At 36.4% G+C, this 9353-nt stretch overlaps 2 pseudogenes; one reads left to right on the top strand and one right to left on the bottom strand.

The window, feature by feature from the left end:
• LOC102820244 overlaps positions 1-8334 on the bottom strand; it is a 57185-nt pseudogene extending 48851 nt beyond the window's left edge.
• LOC102819866 lies at positions 8333-8928 on the top strand (annotated as a pseudogene).
• Positions 8929-9353: the final 425 nt, after the last annotated feature.

The following is a 9353-nucleotide window of genomic DNA, read 5'->3' as shown; positions in this document are numbered from 1 at the left end:
TAAAAAAAAAAAAAAAAAAGACCAAAACAATTTTTTATAAAGGAAACGAAGGTAAATTTCTACAATTTGAAGAATTTGACCTATACTTATGGAGGTACTAACTCTAAATAAATACCAACATAGAGGGAAGGAGTCTTCACATCAAGTATCAATGCTATCTCCTCTGTACACAAGGAAGATAGGGACGGGCAAGTTAGACATTGGCTACTAAAATGAGGGGGCGATAAAGGCAGGAAATGACTGGCTTACAAGGTTTCAAGAGGGAATTTTGTTTAAGAGTGTGTGGGGGAAGAAAGACTTCCCATTGAATAGTTTTCATCTTGTCTAGATGGTCTGGTAAAAAGAGATGGGGATAAGATTCTTATGATTCAATAGTGAGTAATTGTTATCATGACTAATTGTGATTATCAAATTGTAAAGGTAGAAGTTTTGTAGCAAAAATGGCGGAGTAGTTAATCTTACAGTCCATATACGGGGGACCCTAGGACAATTCAGGGAGAAGAGAACAAGCGGAATGTGAGACTTTATCCAGAGAAGCAGCGACACCAAAGATGGGGTCATGGAGAGGGGGAGCGGCTGAGGACTCTAGATTCATGGGAAGAGAGGGACTAAGAGATAGTGGCCCAGGAGGCAGACCTGCTAAATGTGCCCTTTGGTGGTGTAATTTATTATATATGCCTGAGTGTTAAAAAAAAAAAAAAAAGAGCTAAAGTTGACTGATGGTACATAAAGGGGATTGTAACCATTGTGATGAAACAAGTATGATTTGTTGAATGTAAAACTGATGATGTAAACTTTCATTCAATCCACAATAAAAACTTAGAGAAAAAGAAAAAACAAACAAACACATACTCATCACAATTTGATAAGTAAATCTAAAAAACCTATTGGACTTTCACTTAAAAATAACTGGCATGTGCCACAACTTGGGGTTGCAGATTTACTGGCTGTGTACTGAATTTCAAAGGCAGTCCTCACTCAACTCTATCAGTCAAATCAAACCAAGTCTGACATCGTTGTTGAATTCAAATAAACATATTTAGTAGAATTTTGAAGAATGTTATAAGAACCATTGAAAAAATACATTTAGAACATGTCTTGCAGGGTAAATTAAGTAAAGTCAAATGGCAATGATTTTGTAATCTAAAATTGTTTCTCAATAATACAAATTGCAATATGTAGTCAAATACATGTTATGAAATGATAAAAATATGGTATGGCCAGTGTATATTTTTGTTTCAGATTCTAGTATTGGACTTCTGGGTATATTATCATGTATAAAACCCAGAAATAAATGCATTAGATTTGTCAGAACTCATGATCAAACTGTTCTTAATGTAGTCAATTAAATAGAGTATATATTTCTAAAATATATGGTTAACTCGCATATATTTTTATTTTTGTTAACAGAGGTAGGAAATAAAATATTTTATAAGATAAAAATTGACTAAATTAAAATGTTATGATTTGATTAAAAAAAAAAAAAAAGAAAACCTTTTTTTAAACTTTCTTCAGCATTGGTCTCATGCAATATTTCTCCTTTTGTTATTGACTTATTTCATTCAGCATAATGTCCTCCAGGTTCATTCATGTTGTGAGGTATTCCACAGATTCATCTTTCTTCTTCAACATTGCATAATATTCCAATATGCATATGTATCAAAGTTTGTTTAACTATTCCTATTTGTTTAATTATTAGATTGTCTCTATCTTTTTGATGTGTCTCTTATAGACAGCATATTGAAGAATCCTGTTTTCTTATCCATTCTACTAACCTCTATCTCTTGACTGGTGTATTTAATCCATTTATATTTAGTATAATTATCAATAGGTATGAATCGATTGGTGTCATTTTGTTGTGTGTTTTTTTTGTGGTGGTGCTGGTTTCTTTGTTTCATATAATTTCTGCACAGAGTTAATTTTGTTTGTGGGTTTTCTTTTCATTTAAAAATTTTCTATTCTATTAATGTTTACCAAATCTTTCTGATTTTCCTGTTATATATTTTGACATGAAGGTGTATTCATTTTCTTTGAGGTGTTGTGGCACTGTGGGCTAACGTGCTGGACTGCAAGGTCAATTTGAACAAAGAAAATTGTTGGAAAGTCATAAGAAGAAAACATCACTAATATCATAAAAGATGAGAAGATACATATACAAGAAGTTAAACAAACCCCAAACAAGATACCAGTAACAAGGTCAGCAGGTCAAGCTCACCAGCCAGCCACTCCTTGGAAACCCTACACAAGGTTGCTATTAGTCAGAACTGACTTGATGGCACTTAACAACAAAAACAACAACCCTGTAATTTATTCATTCCCCCCTCCCCCACCCCAGTTTAAAACAGTTGCTTTTTTTTTGAAATCTACTTGGTTTTATTGTCTTTGGCAGTTCTGTGTCTATAGTATTCCCTCTTTTTGCTTTGTAGTTGGTTTCATTATAAATTGGTATCTCTGGTTCCCTATTTTCAGGCTTGTATGGCTGGTTTACTTTAAATATTTCTGTATCTGAATTGAGCCCTGGGTAGTGTTTTCATGTATATTAATCACAAGTTCGCTATGAGTCAGAACCAACTCCACGGGCCACCACCAATCACAGGTTGGACTCCTTGTGTGGTGCTGTAGGATCAGCACTGGACTGAGAACTACAAGATCATCAGTTCAAACAATCTCAGATTGTTGTCTGCTGTTGGTTCTCAGTCCAATTAACACCTTTACAATTTTTTTTATAGAGTTGGTTTTGTTATTACAAATTCCTTTAATATTTGTTTATTTGGAAATTTTCTAATTTCACCATCATATTTGAGGGACAGTTTTTTATATGATTCTTGGTTGGCATTTTTTTCCTTTCAGTGTTTTATATATGTCTCCCCATTGCCTTCTTGCCTGCTGAGAAATCAGAACTTAGTCTTATTGGTTCTCCTTTGTAGATAAGTTTTAATTTTTCCTGAGTTGTTTTCAGGATTATTTCTTTGTCTTTGGTTTTGGAAAGTTTGATTATGACATGTCTTGGTGATTTTCTTTTGGGAGTTATCCTGTTTTGGGGTTTGTTTACCTTCTTGTATATTCTCATCTTTCTTGATACTAGGGACATTTTCTTATACAACTTTTCAACAAATTTCTCTGTGCTATTTATTGTATTTTCCTGTTTTGAAATTCTGATCATCCTTAAGTTATTACTCTTCATTGTGTCCCACATAACTCTTAGGAATTCTTCAGGTTCTTTCTGAATGTTCTGTTGTTGTTGTTGTTGTTAAGTGTAATAAAGTCAGTTCCAACCCATAGTGACCCTGTACAGGGTTTTCAAGGAGTGGCTGGTGAGCTTGAACTGCCGACTTTGTGGTTCAAACTGACTTTGCAGTCCAGCACATTAACCTGTAGCATATCAGGGTTGTTCTTTTTAGCATATAGTATTGAGAAATTTATCTTTAAGCTCACAAGTTTGGGCTCCCATTGCTTCAAATCTACTCCTTTGCCTTTTCAACTTATTATCCATTTCTGAAATCTTAGTATTAATCTTCTGGATTTCTAATTATAGGCTTTGTAGTGTTTCAAGATTTCTATTTACTTTATCTGTTTTTTCTAGTACTGTTTTCCTGAAATTTTCTTAAGTTTTTTCTGTGTTCTCCTTGCTTTCCTTGATCTTTTTGTCAGTCCTTTGAAGGTACCTAAATATGATTCTTTTGAATTCTTTTTTATTTAGTTCCATTACCTTTTATTATCAAAACATCTTCTGGCTCTGCATGTTGGTCATTTGTTTGAGCCATTCTGTCTTCATGTAAGCTAAAATTGCATGTTGTCTCCTGACCATTGTGGTGCTGTTGTATTTTTATTTAATTGATGATTGTATGTTTAAGTGTTCTTAGGCTCTCACTGACTGTCTTTTGGGGTGTAATTAGAGAATGGAAGTGTGTGTATTGTTCTCTGATTGCCATTGGTGCACCTCAGTTTAGGGTGAGTTTCACACATGTTGGCTGTTCTCTTCCATTGATCAGGTGGTATAGGAGTTGGTGTGTGGAGCTGCAGAGGTTAAGGTTGTGGCTGGGCTGTAGGAGTATGGTTGCTGTCTTTTCTCAAGTGGGAAAGAGGAAAACACTCCTCTCTCTCTCTCTCTCTCTCTCTCTCTCTCTCTCTCTCTCTCTCTCACACACACACACACACACACACACACACACAAACAGAAAAAACAAAAAAGAACCAATAATTAAATGAAAAAATAATAAAAATAAAGAAGAAATAAAAACAGGTAGCAATCAGAAAAAAATATAGGTAACAACTGAAAGAAGAAAAGAAGGACTGGAAAATGAAGATACAGAAGAGAAAAAGAAGAAAGGAAATAAAAGGAAGAAAATTTAAAAACATTTGGAAAATCGAAGGATAGGGAAATGAAAAGAAAGAGTAGCAAAGAAAGATCAAAAGGAAAAAGAAGGTATATAAGAAACAGAAGAAAAGAAGACAGAACAAAAGCAGAGCTAAAAAGATAAAATTTAAGGGAGTGGAAAAAGAAGGATAAGAAAGGAATAAAACCAAAATCAAACAAACAGTGTTGTTGTACCTGGAGAGAAGAAAATTCTGGGATCATCTGACTTAGATGTGGCAGTGGAGTTCCTGTTCCTAGATGGAGTTACTATTGTCCTCTGTGTTATCTATGTTCAGGGTACTCAATCCAGAAGAAGTTCATGGAAGCCCTTGATAGAGCTGGGTTCAGCGTTTGTTAAGAACAGTGCAGCTAGGGAAAGGGTTACTGGTCATGAGGGCTTCCAATAGACCAATATTGATCTGGTGGCCATGCAGATTCTGCAATTATGGAGCCAAGCCACCTGAATTCCGGCACCAAAATAGAGCAGCCAGCCCTCTCACAAGCGTGCTGCTCTGAACTCGTAGAGAGCAGAATTTGGGCTGGAGGTGGATGTGGGTGGGAGCTGGCTACACCCCTGGTCACCACAAGAGTATGAAGAAAAGGAAAGAATAACTGCCTTCCTGTCACTCACTCAAATCTTCTCTGCCAGGCCACCTCTGTCACCAAAGCTGCTTACAAAATTCCAACTCCTGCCATGCCTGCTTAGCTTTTCCTCCCAGCAAGTACTCAGTCCACTTCTATGACGTTTCCTGTTAAGTTCAGTATTCCACTATTTTCATCTGTGTCTGTTGCATTTGGTCTCTAGTCTTTTTGTTGTAGAGGATCATGTAATGTGTCTGCCTAGTCTGCCATTTTGCCAAAAGTCTTCTATCTTGATTTGGTCTTTTGAACTATGAATTATTTAGAAGATATTTTTAATTTTCCAAATATATGAAGATTTTTTTTATCTCATTGTTATTGACTTTAACTTAATTGCTTCTTTGTCAGAGAATGTGGTCTTCATGATATCAATTTATAAAATTTATTTCAGTATGGTTTACAGACTAGTGTATGAAAATTCCTTGAATACTGAGAAGAAAATTTTTCTATATTTTAGAGGAGCAAAGTCCTATATAAAGTCCTGGTGTAACACTGTGAGATAAATCATTGGACCACAATATCAGTTTAAACCACAAGGTTAGTAGTTTAAACTCACCAGCAGCTCCTTGGAAACCTGATACAGGGTCACTGTGAGTTAGAACTGACTTGACAGCACTTAACAACAATGAAAGTTCTATATATGATCAAATATCAAGTGTGTTGATCATATTTAAAAGATTTATTTCTTGACTGTGCTCTTTTGGCAGGTGTACCTATACTATGTGAGAGATAATGTGTTGAAATCCACTCTGATGACAGATTTGTCCTTTCTCCTTTCCATTTTTTCAATGTTTGTTTTATATACATGCATACCTAATTTTATTGTGCTTTGCAGATTTTTCTTTTCTTCTTTTTTTAACAAATTGAAGGTTTGTGGCAATCCTGCATCAAGCAAGTCTACTGGTTACATTTTTCCAACAGTATTTGAACTGGAACCCTAGCAGCAATACTATTTTACTTATCCTCATATTTTGTTTATACTTTTATATCTCCTTCACTTTACTAGTGATCATAATAAATGAAGCTATTGGTTTTTATATTCTGGGCAACTGTATCTCACCTGGCTGCCACAGCTATGTTGTTGTTAACTGTCATCAAGTCAGTTACAACTCATAGTAGCCCTATGCAAGCGGTACAAACATTGCTAGGACCTGTGCCATTCTCACAATTGTCAGTATGTTTTGAGCCCATTGTCACTGCACGCTATCAATCCATCCCATTGAGAGTCTTCCTCTTTTTTTGCTGACCTTCCACTTTTTCAAGCATGATGTTCTATAGCTCACATTTTTTTTCTTTTTTTTTACTGGATAGATGTTCTTCAAAAACATCCTTCATCTCTTGAGAGATCAGCAATACCTCTAAGAGTACATTCTTCCCCAGAATCTAGTTTTCCTGCAGGGAAGAGTATCTTGGAACACTAACAATCCTAATTCCAGAAGCAAGTCTTTTAAATGGCTTCTTAACTATGCAACATTTTCTTAAAGAATGATGTAGTCAAATAAAACAACAATGCTTTATAACAATGCTGATTGATATACTGCAGATTTGGATTATACAAGCATTTGTGTGGTACGTAGCACTGAGAGCTAATTGTTTTTCCATCTTCAGTTGAGTTCCTTTCAAATGAACACTACAGCTGCTGTGTCAACTGTTCTCTAATTCATATAGCACCTTAGGCTCCTTTTTGTCCAGAAGAAAACCTCACTCTCTACATCAAACACTGATGTTTGCATCATTTCTCTCCCAATCTTCTCTACTGACTTGTAGGAAAATGTGGTTTTCAAACCATAACTTCTCCACTTGTGTTCTTAATTGTACTCACTTCTTTTTCTTCCAGCCTATGTCTTGCTAGTTACCACTTCTTCAACTCTCTCTTATTAGTTAATTTTTTCTCTGTTCAATGTATAAACATTCTCATATGGTCTTAATTTCATAGCTATAACATTTTGCTCTAGTCTATTTCCTTGTTTAAGGAATTCTGGTAGATTAGTGGTTATGAATTGAGCTGCTAACCTCAATGTTGGCAGTTTGAAACTACCAGCTGTTCCATGGGAGAAAGATGAGGAATTATGCTCCCATACAGATTTGCAGCCTCAGAAACCCTGTGTAGAGTCACTATGAGTCGGAACCAACTCCACGGTACTTAACAACATTTCCTTCCTTTGCCCCTTCACATGTTGTTTTTAGTTACCATCTAGGTAAATCCTGGTGTGATGCAGTAGGATAAATGCAGCACTGAAAAATCTGTTTGAATCACAAGGTCGGTGGTTCAAACTCATCAGTGACTCCTTGAAAACCCTATACTAGGTCACTATGAGTTGAAAGTCAGTCATCGGCACTTAACAGCAATAGCCAAGTCCAACTCATGACAACTGTATGTGTGCAGAGTAAACTGCTCTATAGACTCTTCAAGGCTGTGACCTTCAGAAGCTGAGTGTCAGGCTGGTCTTCTAAAGTGCCTCTGAGTGGGTAAGTTAGAACAATCAACCTTTTGACAGGTTGTTGTTGTTTTTTTAAAGTGACGTCTACAGGTTCCCACTCATAGTGACCTTGTGTGAGGTTTCCAAAGAGTGACTTGGGTTTGAACTACAGTCCAACAGTCCTTATCATGTGGCATGACACCAGGACTCAAGTACATAACCATAACCAAGAACTCCTTCACATGTAAGGATGGTAATAGTTTATCATTCCTTTTAGCCTCTGGGTGCTTTTACATTCCTTCTTGTCTCCCTAACCCTGTCCACACTTCAGGGAATGGCCTGTTAAGTAAGATTTATTTTCATCGAAAGTCTGAGTAAAATTCTGCCTTCTGCTAGGACGCCATCTAACACAACAGTTGGGGATCGTGGATGAGTTACTCAATTACTCTGAACATCAGTCTTTCGCTTATAACATGGATACAATTCTATAAGATTCTTATGAGGATTAAGGGGGAAAAAAGACAAGAAAAACATTAGCTCAATAAATTTTACTGATTCTTACAATGGTTTATAATCTATATTATATGCTCTTTACTTAAATTGTTCTTTTGAAGTTCACTGTTCACCAAACCTATTGAAAAGAATCCTTAGGCAGAAAAACAAAGTAGGAAGCTATTTTTAAAAATTTTGTTGTTGTTAAGTGTCATCAAGTCGATTCTGACTCATAGTGAGCCTAGTCAGGGTTTCCAAGGAGTGGCTGGTAGGTTTGAACCGATGACATTTTGGTTTTCAGTCCAATGGTTACCCTACAGTGCTACACAAGAAATTATGAGCAACATACTTTCCAGACCTTGATAGTCCACCAAGTACACCTGTCCCCCACTGACCTGCCCAACATTTACTGGAACTTGTGGACATGGCAAACCAGGTTATCAAGTGCAAGGTTGCAGTAGCCGGGGATCCTGGAGAGCCGCTATCCATAGAGGATGTAGAGGTGACATCCCCAAAGGCTCATGAAGTTCAAATTAAGATTATTGCCACTGCAATTTGCCACACCGATGTCTACACTCTGAGTGGGTCTGATCCAGAGGGGTGTTTTCCAATGATCTTGGGTCATGAAGGAGCTGGAATTGTAAAGAGCGTTGGTGAAGGAGTTACTAAGCTGAAAGCTGGTGATACTGTCATTCCACTTTACACCTCACAGTGTGGAGAATGCAAATTTTGTCATAAGAGCAGCACTGGAAGCATGTCACAAAGGTGGGGTGTCAGTTTGGTGGCTGGAGTGGCTGCTTCGGGTGAAGAGATTTCTACTCGTCCATTCCAGCTGGTAAGAGGTCACACATGGAAAGGCACTGCCTTTCCCAAAAGCATCCCAAAGCTGGTGTCTGAATATATGTCTAAAAAGTTAAAATTGATGAATTTGTGACTCACAGTCTATCTTTCAACCAAATTAATGATGACTTTGAACTGATGCATACAGGAAAGAGCATTTCAACTGTCACAAAGATTTAAACTCAAAGACAAAATATGTTCATCCTTGTACCTAAGTCCCGAGGTCTGATGAGAGCAGTCAGACTAGCAGGGATGTGCTCTGCCAAGTTCACAACCTCTTAGACTTTCAGTAACATACTCTAGGGATTAATGTTTTCTATGTAGTTCTTAAATCTCTACAATCAGGACAAGGTTAATACAACCTTAAATCCATTTTCTGAGCTCTCCTTTATATAAATAATTGCTAGCTCATTAACAAATATTTGACAAAATAAAAACAAACAAACAGAAAGAAACTATCAGCAACAAATTCAAGAACAGAATAATTATTGGTTATATAAAACAGAATATTATAATAGCAAAGAGGAAGGACCAGTAGTTGGAAAATATGGCCTTGGTGATAAAAATGGTGCTGGAGAATGCATGATAGAATTCTGCAAAACCAA

The sequence above is a fragment of the Chrysochloris asiatica genome, unplaced genomic scaffold, assembly GCF_000296735.1.
Source record: "Chrysochloris asiatica unplaced genomic scaffold, ChrAsi1.0 scaffold00042, whole genome shotgun sequence".
NCBI lineage: Eukaryota > Metazoa > Chordata > Mammalia > Afrosoricida > Chrysochloridae > Chrysochloris > Chrysochloris asiatica.
Note: the sequence above shows the minus strand (reverse complement) of the source record. Positions and strands in the feature narration are given on the sequence as shown.